Source organism: Panulirus ornatus, chromosome 37, assembly GCF_036320965.1.
Source record: "Panulirus ornatus isolate Po-2019 chromosome 37, ASM3632096v1, whole genome shotgun sequence".
Taxonomy (NCBI): Eukaryota; Metazoa; Arthropoda; class Malacostraca; order Decapoda; family Palinuridae; genus Panulirus; species Panulirus ornatus.
Window position 1 is genome coordinate 22909540 of NC_092260.1, and position 12791 is coordinate 22922330.

General features: G+C 41.8%; 1 protein-coding gene and 1 long non-coding RNA gene across 2 annotated transcripts in view; one reads left to right on the forward strand and one right to left on the reverse strand.

The window, feature by feature from the left end:
* LOC139760596 (troponin C-like) overlaps window positions 1-12791 on the forward strand; it is a 47884-nt gene that overhangs the window by 13286 nt on the left and 21807 nt on the right. The window lies entirely within an intron of this gene.
* LOC139760597 (uncharacterized) overlaps window positions 11905-12791 on the reverse strand; it is a 121291-nt gene continuing 120404 nt past the window's right edge. Inside the window, exon 6 of the long non-coding RNA XR_011715369.1 lies at window positions 11905-12008. This is a non-coding gene — a long non-coding RNA (uncharacterized lncRNA). The remainder of the gene's footprint in view (window positions 12009-12791) is intronic.

Here is a 12791-nt window from a genome sequence, read left to right on the forward strand (position 1 = left end):
ATTTCAAAACAATCCTCTCATCTCATTTGCGGTTCTACGTATTCCAAACCTAAGGTTTATGCACCAAGATTGAGAATCATAACCAGAAAAAGTTTATAAAGGAAGTCATGTTAATCATCATAGTTGCCTTTTGGTAGCCATTCTTTTCACTTTAACTAGTTCATCGCTTTATTTCATCTGATTTTCTGTGCTCGTCATCTCTCATCACGCCCCACTTTCCCTTACTAAAACGATGCATCTCAAAAATACAGTATCGAATGGATCCCTTTGGAAATTTTCCCTCACTCCTTCCCTCCAAACTCGCACCACAGGCCCGTCTGAATCTCCTCTAAAAGATAAGTAAGTGTCTTGGGCTGGTTGGTTATTCGGGCCTTCAAGCCAATCTATCAACTGCCAGGGTCTAATATTATGGCCGTCAAAGATAAGCGGCTTGGGTGCTCTCGTCCGAGGTAGCTAGCTGCTGCTGCTGCTGTTCGTTGAGCAACTCGTTGTAATAACTTATTTGTACGAGACGGGACGGGACGGGACGGGACGGGACGGGACGGGAAGGAAGGTGACGGTTATGATCAATGGTTCTTCCTGTCTTTGAATCTTTCTTATATAAAAAATATATATATATATATATATATATAAACAAACTCCTGACTGTTGACGCCATCAAAGTAGTTCGAAGACTCAAAGCTGGTGATCAGGTCACGCCTCACCCTTCTCTTCCACGGCTGACAAGTCTATGGCCTCTATCCTCTCACTGTAACGCAGTTCTCTTTAATCTGGTACCGTCTGTGTCGTCCACCTGTTTGTGATTACAAATCTGAACGTTCCGGGTAGAACTCTGCACACGTGGATGTCCCCATCCCCTGAACTTTGTGTGTGTGTGTGTGTGTGTGTGTGTGTGTGTGTGTAAAGAGGTAAAAATTGGTTTGTAAAACTGATATTGTGTCTACAGTAAGCTGCAAGATCCGCTACCTGGCTGTACACAGCCTTCCTCTTTAATGAAGGTAACTAAGACTGTGTCTGGGCTATTAAGGTCTGTCGCAAGCGGAGTGAGGAACGCTGGGTACGTGTGCTCAAATGCCGTCCTACCGACCCTCGTCTATCACTTGTAATGACTGTGACCTTGCCTTATGTACGTGGCAGTAATGAAGATTAAGATTTACATTTGTATGATGATGATGATAATTGGCGAGGCTTTATTATAAGGGCGAGAGTGAGCGTAACAATCGAAGACTTAGATCAAGATGGTGGAAACCACAGAAACATTTCCAGACACAAGCAAGGGATAGGAATAGTCAACCAACCATGGACAAGGGCCGTTTTTAAGACTAAAGAAAAAAAAATGTCTGGTGCCAGCCTAAAGCAATATAACTTATGGTTTCTCACAGTTCGTCCCTAGAACCTGGCCCTTTGGCCCTACTCCGTACTGTTGGTTCCTCATCCCTCATCTACTTAGATATGTTTCCTGTTTCTGCTCCCGAGCACCGGCTGCCTGTATGTCCCCCACCCCATCAACCAGATCACGTAATGCTAAGTAAAACCAGTGAGTCACTTTTTTGCTGTTTGGTCCTTAGCAACTCAAGGGTGGTCCGTTGCGATGTCTGTTTCTTTCCCTGCACCGCTAAGTTTTGGGACTCTTTAGCGTCTCATCTCTGTCTTGACAGCTACAATCTAACCAATGAAAAAAAAGTTTTTTTCACTTCCCCAGAACTCTTCCGTAATTTCCCCTCTTTTGCCTTGACTTCTCTATCCCTTTACACCTTCCTTACGCTTCATTTAAGTCCTGGGCCGTCTCATAGAGGGGATGTTGTCCGAGTCTGAAACCCATAAGAAACGAAATGACAACCAAAAGGGAACAGGAATCGACTGAGAAAATTATAATCATTACTCATTACTCCCTCGACACCCGGCGTCACCTTATACACGTATCATGACCCACCCCTGACCAACCCTATGATCCGCCTTCACCGGCGACATCCATAGATCTTAGTTCCTTCCTTACATGACACATGCCACACACACACACACACACACACACACACACACACACACACACACACACACACACACAGTCGCCTGTCTCCACGATTGAACTGGATGGCACACTGTGACACTAAAGACATACGACACACATCAAATTGCTGCTCCTGCTCCGCAAGAGCTGCCAAGATTTCTGACGTCTTTCAGTGCTAAATCTTCCATGGTATTCGGCGCGCGGGGTTGCGAAAGTCGGCGTGCGGGGTCCGTCACCGTGTCTACGTTACTGGGCTCTTCTCGCCGTCACACAGATCCCCCGTGACGCAGAGGGGCCGTTCGTGATCGGGGGAGGGGGGGTGTCTGTGTGACCTGCCATGGCATTTCCATAGTCTTCGGCAAACGATCTTTATCAAAATGATAAGCCACATGTACTGGGTAACAGGGCGAGAAGCAACAGTCTGGTATACAAAGGTAATAAGGTAAGCGTGTAATGCAATGATGGAAAAGTGAGTCAGGTACACAAACGGTTAACAAGCCAGGGTTGGAGAGTAACCGTGACACATCAACAGTCAGGTATGTCAAGGCTTATAAGCCAAGGTGGTTGGCGGCAGTGGTTGGGGGGGGAGAGAGGGGAGTAACAGCGAAGAAGCGCGAGTTAAGATTTACGAAGATAATATGATCCAGATGTTGGGTGACACCGACGGGGACCAAGTCAGGTATATAGAGGTGATAAGCCAGGGGGGTTTAGCAACGGCGCATCAGGACACCCAGGTATGTGAGAGGAAACTAATGGGCGTAGAACACTGAGCGAAGCCCCGGCGAGTCGGACAAAGATGGCCAACGAAGAGCTGTCAAGAGAACCCTCTTTTATGCGTCGCCATGACCCGTTTCAAAATCGGTGCTGGTGGTGGTGGGGAGGTGAGGTAGAGGGTGGGGCGCTGGGCTGGGGGGACAACAATTTATTTCCCTTGCTATAATTAGATTTTGTGGCGTCTCGTAAACATGGCGATCCCAAACTTAGAAAATGGCGAAGTATGGACTGCGATCACTGAACGCGCTTGGTCTGTGGCGGTGTCGCGGGAGATAATCTAATGCGAGTTCAGTTCAGAGAGTTGTACGTTAACTTCTCTAATCCCTCTCGTTGCCTCGATGGGTGAGGTCATTCACGAGGATAAGAATACGAAAAATAAACGCCACTTAAAAACGACTACGAATCGAGAAATACACGACACACACACAAACACACAAAAAAAGATATGAATAGGAGAACTGGAATGGTTGCTTGAATGGGGCGAGTTCGGGACGAAATGTGTGGATTCACGTGGCGGGACTACGTTACGTGGGCGGGAGTCACCTGCCTGGAGAGATGATGTCTCGAGAGATGAACTTTTAACAGTGAGATGAGGCTATTATAAAGGGGGATAACACATATTCCCCTGTCACCATGCTTCCGGATCCACGGTGGCAGTGTTTCCCTGGTAACTCCCCTCCTCCCGTCCCCGATGCCTCTATATATAACCGGGTTAGCCACGGCAGAGGAGCGACACACGGTATGGATTACAGACGCGCTGGTCCTTCATCAAGACCCACCCACATCTTGTTACGTAAGATCATCCATCGGTGAGGATAACACGTATATCGTTATTACGACCACGTCTATGATTTCCCTTAGTATATCAAAGTAATGATGAATAGCGGAAAATAATATATATATATATATATATATATATATATATATATATATATATATATATATATATATATATATATATGCTTATGAACGTAAAAAGATATGGCGTAGGAATCATCCTGGTTTATAAGAGCTTTTACTGCAATTCTAAGAGAAAGACTTTAAAGGGGGTTACTGTCCTTTTTTGTATAACGCTGAAAAAGACTTATGATGCTGGCTTAAATCTATCTATGATAAAAAGAAGTATTTATTTTTATCTCTTCATATAAAGACTGTCATATCTTACCAAAATATCTTTTCATATATATCTCTCACCAAAAAGGCCAACGAGCGTCCGTGCAGACATGCCTCCAAAAAACATGTCACCCCCCCAAAAAAAAGAAAATCTGTGCACCATACAGACTCGCAAAGTTGAAGAGAGAGCGAATTCGCTGGGAATCGGGGAACTTACACTTTTCAGAGACACTAGCATCGGCAGTGCGGGTTCCATACACTGAGCACTGTGCTCCAAGAAACCAATCAAGGACGATTACCGGAAAAGTTCCTATTTTTCTACAGTTAATGGACGGACACAACACGGGCAACATATATGCCCCAGTCAAAAGCCATCCCGAATGGGGGGAAACAGCGTGAGAGAGAAAATGGTAGAAATTAATCAGGGCACCGCGGACGTTTCTAGATGTGACTCATGAAGGTAGATAGGCTACAGGAAGAGGAAAGGAGGAAGAGAATTCCAATGCTCTGCTATTCGAAGAAAAGTGGAATCATTACGGTTAATCCTCGAGTGGTCAGTCTCCGCACAATAACTGATACACGCGACACCAACAGACTCCTCCCGACTGACGAAGAGTTATCGAAGTGTTTGCCGATGCGCTGTTCATTCACCGAATATTCTCTCTGCGCATTTTCCTTAAACCAAAGCCAAATGTATATGGAATCAAGCAAAATCTCTCACAAATGTATAGTATTTTCTTCGTAATACTCGTGCAAGATGTTTTCTTCGCCGTACGTGCCCAGAGAAGAAGAACATCGCATCAGTTTTCGTGGCACACACGCCTTCCTGGAGTCCTGGATCATTCCTCCCCATTGGCCTCTGATCCAGACACCTTCCCGGTCCCTAGCGGAAGGGGAGGATAACCAAGCCAGCTAACAGATGGGGGTCGTCTGGTGCCGCAGTGGGTCCTACCATCCTCACCCTAGCTTCCCTCCGTCAGGAAGATGGATGCCTCTTGTTTGTGGAGGGCTCGAGGAAAGAGTCGAATGTCCGTGACAGGGGCTGGTGGTACTCATGACGAAGGGAGGGCAGAGGTATCCAGGACAACAGGAAAGGTACTTACGACGAGACGAAAGGTACCCATGACGTTTACAACTTAATGCTTAGTCCTCCTCTTGCGAACAGACTACAGTACAACATTACCGTATAGCTGTTTTCTCATGTGAATTACGAACTTTGACCCCGTAGTCTCTTCCTCCGTAATGTTCTGGACTTGTTTTCTTTTCTTCGTCCATCATCGCTGTTGTCCATCACCTTCAGCCACCTCCTGAACCCCTGTCATGTCCCCCTGCCTCTTTCCTTGATTCTCTACCCTCCTCCTTCGACTCATGCCTTAACCTCGCTCCTCTGCTCCGGTGACCTCTCAGGCTTCCTCTCTAACGCCACCCTTGTCTCTCATCCTTTGAAGTTCCTCCTCCTTCATCTTTTTTCCCCTTTCCTCAACTTCCTCTCTGCTCTCTCTCTCTCTCCCTTTCCCCCTCACGTTTCCTTCTCCTCCCCTCGCTTCCTTACCTCCTGCACTCGTATTCCGTCTTCATCCCCTCACATCACCTCCTCCATACGTCCCCAAGCCCATCCACTCCCCTCCCTCCTCTCCCCATTAACCTTGGACCAACGGCTGCCATACATGGCCGACCCAGCAGTGGACAGGGGCTTCCTGGCGTGCAGTTTGAGCGGCTGCCATGATTAAATATACACAGAAGGGAAGCCTTTGAGAGCCGCCCGCCCCTCTCCGCTGTGGGATACCATCTACGACCCGTGTCTTCACCAGTGGCTTCTGCAGATACACGGTATAACGGGGGCTAAAGGCATGTACTTCGTGCTCGGTAGCGGGTTAAACCGAAAGGGATGCGTTCAATTAAAAGGTGGCCGGCGGGTAGAATTACCAGGTCGCAAGACGGCTGGCGCTGAATAGCCCACTTGATAACTCGTAATTAATGAGTCTGTCGATCCATTCACCGGGTTACACAGTCAATACACACAGACGCTTCAACCGGTAATTTGAACGTTGTCGTTCACACCCCGTGACTCAGTTCAGAAGGACGTCGAGATAAAGGGGGTCACAGCCAGACGTCTGTGTGGCGTCCAGCAACGATGCCACTCCTTATCTCTCTTCCCCCCCTCCCCTACACACACACACACACACACACACACACACACACACACACAGGAGATCTTTACAGGGTTGTTAGTTTCCCCTGGCTGTGTGATGTCTCGGATGTCAAGACTCAACATGAAACAGCACAACACGGACCCTAGTGAAGGCACTGAAGGTATATTTTCGTAATGAAGATGTTCAAGAAAGCATAGCTGTTAATGGCAACACACTGAAGGGATTCACACTAACTAGTTCACTTACAGACTTACTGACGTGGGGAAAATATGAATCAGGAAGAGTGAAATGTCAGATGGTGCAGTGTTTATATATATATATATATATATATATATATATATATATATATATATATATATATGAGAGAGAGAGAGAGAGAGAGAGAGAGAGAGAGAGAGAGAGAGAGAGAGAGAGAGAGAGAGAGAGAGAGAGAGAGAGAGAGAGAGAATGATGAAAGAAGTAACAAAGACAACCATAGGATTACCGAGGAGTAAAGAGGAAAGAAGTTAAAAGTCTAGGACTGGTGAGAATCCTTCCCAGGAATGACTTGGATGGTTAAGGCTTCGTAACAGTCCTTCGCAGGATCACGAGTCCATACACCAGGATGAGAGAGATTCCTTCGCAGGACCATTCAGACGACTGATTCTATTCCCCCTCCCCCCTTCAGAGTGACACCAATGACTGACTTTCACCCGTTCCCATTACCCGTGACCTAACGAGTGACCCCCCTCCACTGGATTACCCGTCGAAGCCCACCAATTAGAACGACTTTCCTCCGGTTGTTTTATGATCGTGAACTCTGCCCTTTGACACCTGGGCATAGTGACTGGTTAACACAATTACGTTAATGAATCCGCGGGTAATTCTGGACGGGGATTATCGGCCTGTGTATAATATACGAGAGCCAATAAAGTCCAAGCTCAGCCACAGATCCGGAAAGCTGACCTTGCTGAAAACACACACACACACACACACACATATATATATATATATATATATATATATATATATATATATATATATATATATATATATATATATATATATATACACAATCACCACTGCTCTTTCATAATTATCACGGTGTTATTTGGGCGTTGCATTAATGCACATCATACGTTGGGAATATCTCCGAGAGACGAAATTCACTGATATAAGAAAACGGCATTCGACACTAAAACGATATCTTACAGCTCTGGACAATTAATAAACTTAATGAATTAAAGAAACTCCGGTATTTCAAGGCTACGAGATGCACCCTTACGAGATGGGGGGATAAAAGAACGAAACCAGTACGTTAGTAAACAATGAAGCGTCGGCCGAAACAGACGGAGGAGGAGGAGGTCTCCTTGCTTCCCTCCGCATGACCCACACCCATGCATGCGATATGCTTTTTAGCCGCATCATCCAAAGAACACGTTGAGAATCAGGACACCCATGTAGTTTCACAGTTTGCGCTAAAGCTTACGTGACGTTTATTGCTGTAAACACCGCCAGCGAGGCTTATCTCATATGCAGATGCTATTCATTAGAGGCATACACCACTTTGTTGTGTCTTCTTGCACAAGTTAGTCGGCACGCAATGTATGCTGGGATCCTGAGAAGTTTGGCAGAAAGGCTGTCCCTCTCTCTTCAACGTCCTGACCCACTTTCCTTCTTCTGGTAGGATGGCCTTGCTAGTCAGGATATTCTTGTTTGCTGTTTTCCCTCTCCCGCAGGCAGTTAGTTGCCTTCGCTTGCATGTGAGAAGTATGAGGGTTTGGCCGCCGAGTTACGCCATTAAGACTGCTGGAACACACATCCACACACATGTGCTCCTGTCTTCCAACGCTGACTTTCAATTACTTCAAGATTATGTAGTTTCTTTCCGTTCTAAAGGGTACGGCATCCCGTTACTCTGAGACACATGAACTTTTCACCGTTATTGGTGCTATTACGTGTCTCAATCGTCAAGAATGTGGTCTTTTCTGGTGACCACCACTTATCAAAATGTATGGTGAAAACCGTCCTGTCAAAATAAGTCATGCGTAGTCATCTCAAGGGTGCAAGTTTCTAAATATCATCAGTAAATCTTATCCGGGGAAAGGATTTGATTTAAGTGTATCTTGATAATTCAGAGGATACACTTTATAAAAGATACGAGAAAGTTATTCAAACAAAGTCTCTTCATATAGTTTTTGGTCCTCGTACCCCTCCATGTTTCCTAACGAAGTGCAACACCTTACCTACCAGACTTAAAGTATCATAAAACACTGCCACTACTGTCCTGTCGAAGAGAGAGAGAAAAAAGTGTCCATCGGTTGACCAAATCCTTGAGCGAGGAGACGGTATGCCGAACTGGATAGCCTAGCCTAGCCAGCTTCGTGAAAAGCCTAGCCTTACTTAGCTGCGTATTTTACGACGGAGTTTCATCGTCCATCATGAAAAGCAATTTAGGCCAGCAAACATGAGGTGCTCATCGCCCTCGACTAACGGTCTTTCATGAAAGATCGTTACCACCGTCACGAGAAAATCATGAAGATGCAAGACCTTAATTAAGGTAAATTCTTGCTGCATATAATGCTTTTGACCTTGCGCTTCCTGAAACCGACAAAACAGCGCAGAACCACGAGAGGGGTAAAGGAAAGTGGAGCCATCCACCTATTTCATGGTAAAACTGCTAAATATTGTTACTAACACTAAAGATATCATATGATCTACGGTGTTTGAACATTTACTGAATCCCATAGTTACACGACTATTTAAATCACGAGGGCAAACATCACATACATAATTATAATGCACCTAATCCCAGTTTTAATTCTTTCGTGACATTTTTTTGTAAACTTTTTTTTCCTTTTTTTTTCTTATACGCTTGACTTAACACTTTAACGAGATGGCGTTAGGAACGCACCATTGAGCCACGAAGAAAAATCTTCGCTCCTACGCTTTGGTAAAAATAAGGGATAGGAGAATTTCCAGCTCCATCTCGCTGCTGCCCCTCTCCGTTGGCTTATCTTTAAGCCACACATACAAATTACGTAGGCGGTATTCCTTCTATCCTCGAGCATAACTAACAACTACATGCGACTATCTGTGATATATACTACATATATATATATATATATATATATATATATATATATATATATATATATATATATATATATATATATATATATATTTTTTTTTTTTCTTTTTTTTTTTTTTTCACGTGCATTCGTCTTAGAACCCATAAAGTAGATTATCACATGCAAAGTTTTTGACATAAAATTTTCCAGGGATTCTATAGAATTTCATGTGATTTTCTGACTATCCAAGAATTTTGCAGGTAATGCCTGTTTCTAAATGTTTCGATTGGTGAATTCTGCAGCTAATCAAGACGTACACAACAGAGTTGTGCAGTCAAAGAAATAAGGCACACATATCACAAATGACTGTGAAAACCTAAATGTACAATGATGTCCGAAAGACTTTATACTGGTGTAGTACCTTCCTGATAAACAAAAGTGTAAAATCTAAGAAAATGGGACGCAGTTTCATAACTGAAATGTTAAGTGTCCTTAGGTTAGGTAAGGTTAAGTTGGTTGGCTGGACCTTAGGCCTAACAGCTGCCAAGGTCTTCATATAAGCAGCCAAATTTCAACATATATTAATCTTCTTCATGTTGTTAAACAGAATTCTAATACCGCATACATCCTTACCATGTATATAGCTCCTTGGGGTTAGGTTTTCATTGTCGTCTCATTTTCTCCATCTTATATAGCAAAAACTATATAGAGAAAGAATCAGCTCATTGCGATTCCCCTTCAACATTACCAGCAATGGAACATTCCAAACTTAATTTCAATAAACTATAAGTTTGAAAATATGCAAAATAATTTCTAGATGCAAACATTTTTCAGATATTTCAATTTTGAGCTTCCCTAAACTATAGAAAGCTAAAATACAGTATTATCAATGATATAAAAAACGAAGTTCAAAATTACCTCAACTGAATAACTGTATAAACATACTGGTACTATGATAGATTTTTTCAAATGGGTATGTTATAAAAAAATCCAATGAATTTATGTAATACACTTGAGACTTGAAGTAAACTGAAAATGCTGGAAGTTGAACATGGGGTATTCTTTTATATGCAGTCATAAGCGACTTTTGTTTTAATTGACTTCTGTTGGTAATAATGGTAATACACCTGTTAGACCTTTAGAAATCATCTGTTAATTCTTATATTGAATTCTTATTGAGAATTGGAAATGAGCAAAAAATTCACTAAAAGAACTAAAAACGGATTTTTAAATTTTACCTATGGATAATTCAATGATTGTAATGAATCTATGGTTTTTGATCGAATTATCACATCTGATTACATGATAGCAATGCTACAGAATTATTAACGAAATTATCTTATGTAATATCTGGACAGCACACCCTAAGTTCTGGGAGAGTGCATTTCTAATACAACTAATCACGCCTGAAAGTTCTTACGTAAAATACTAGTTTTTAATATATATATATATATATATATATATATATATATATATATATATATATATATATATATATATATATATATATTTTCATTATGATTCAGAATAATAATTCCAGTCTTGAAAAAAAAAAACCTGGCCCAGTCTGGCTGAAACTTGGGCTTAAGTCGATTCAGGTTTTTGAGAGCAACTTAACTAAGAATCTCTGTTGAAGAATGCTTGCAATATGAAAAGTCTTCATCACACTGCAAAATTTTCAATCGGTGAATGCATGAAAGTGATAAGTGCCACCCTAACACTCCATCTCCATCCTGGGATATAAATAAATCTAATCGGAGGACGAGTCAAACTTCAAAAAAATCACTCCTTGAAAACCTCTATGCTCCTGACATTCTCACAGTATATCTAATAAACAAAGTTCAAGATATACATGGCATTCTATATTCTCTTTATTTTCATGGTTTTTTAAAAACTGTCAAAAGATGTATGCGGAAAAGTGATCACTTCCTTTGTTTACCAATACTATTTTCTGTCCAGTTAGTTATGAATATGGAAGCCTTCACCAACCCTTCCATCTATCAATGTGGATTACGTTTGAAAGGGAAATGCAATACTGCTCCGCTGTTTTGGTAATACAGCCCGCACTTTTGGAAGGGATGCAACTGGTGTCCGTAGACAGACTACAAAATCATACGAAGATTAAAAGGAAGAGGCATCCAATGAAATTCAAGTTATCGAAATATCCCTAAATAATCACAACAGAGTAGGCTACAAAGGTATCCACCACAGTAAAACAAAATCAGAAATACATCAAATCACACCATATTCTATAAGCATAAACAGCTAGGATGTTTTCTCGATTTATGCGCTTTATGATAAAAACAAGAACCTGCACCCTATTCTACAAATACTTTCTGAATAAACGTATTCACTGCTGAAAGTGAAATTGTTCTTAAAAAGAGGTATAAAGGTTTCAAAGGAAATCTGCCGAAGAATCTATTTCCCGTGTTATCTGGTCCACTTGACGCATGTGAGCACTACATGATACTACACTAAAAAAAATTAAAAATATAACTGTTTCTTACCGAAATATGCCCTGTGTAGCGTAGGGTCTTCTGCAGAATCTCAAAATGTTCATCATAATACACAAACCTGCAGCTTGCGTGCCATCGTCTTGGGTAGGTTGACACAATAACTAGGGCCAGATATGGCACTCTGAACACATTTAGACCGAATGTGAATACATAAAGTAAAGAAAGGTTGCTAATTCTTTACAAGGTGAGTTTGATGAGGTTAAATGGGTTTGATTAGGTTAAGAATAACAGAGAGCGAATACGTTAGGATGAGTTTAGCAAAAGTAAGGTTTGGTTAAACTGACATTCTTACCTTTTGTGTTTGCTAAATTTGTCCTTGTGTCTAGAAATAAACGCTTTCTTGACGAGATGGTGACGATGATTCAATTTTCTTCCGTTACTTAACATTGCGGGCCTGAAACAATATTCGGGACATAAATGATAATTCAATAACATAACATTAAATCAAAGACACAATACTAATGGATCAGTATTACTACATTGTGTTCATGCGGTGAAATAGATACAATAAACTTCTGTAGTCTTGTGCCAGTCACTTAAGTGAGGTACCTTTAAATACACAATTAAATAACAAATGCAATAATGTGTATTATGTTACTTGCTGTTTTTGCAACACTGACGTTAAAGAAAGCCAAGGTTACAAGGGGAACAAATCCAGATAAATTTAGAATATAGGCTGTAGAATGGTCAAAAGGACCAACAAAAACAATTTTATGATACAGCATATATCATACAGTAAATGAAATCCCACAATAAAATACTACCAATAACGTCAAAAGCTTCCCTACCCTCAGTACTCACTTTCTCTGACACTCAAAAATGAGCCAGTCTGCAAGAACATGCTCATTGATGTAAGGTAATTTCCTTATGTCTTTTCTAAGTGCGGTACAGACAGAATGTTCATATCAGTCAATCCTAAGGTTAATAAAAGCTTAGCTTATTGATACAGTTGTGTTGCCAGATCACAGACGAATCATCGCATCCTAAACTTTAAACCATTTATTTTTCCGAATATGTACACTCATAAAAGTTTACCGCATACCAACGAGATATGCTGACAAAGATATGTGTGTAGAGTTATCACTGGTATGATAACGATTTCCATGATATTTTTGTGAACTATCACCGGAATTACGAGAATCAAGAAAAACTACGCACATCACTGCATGCCTACGTT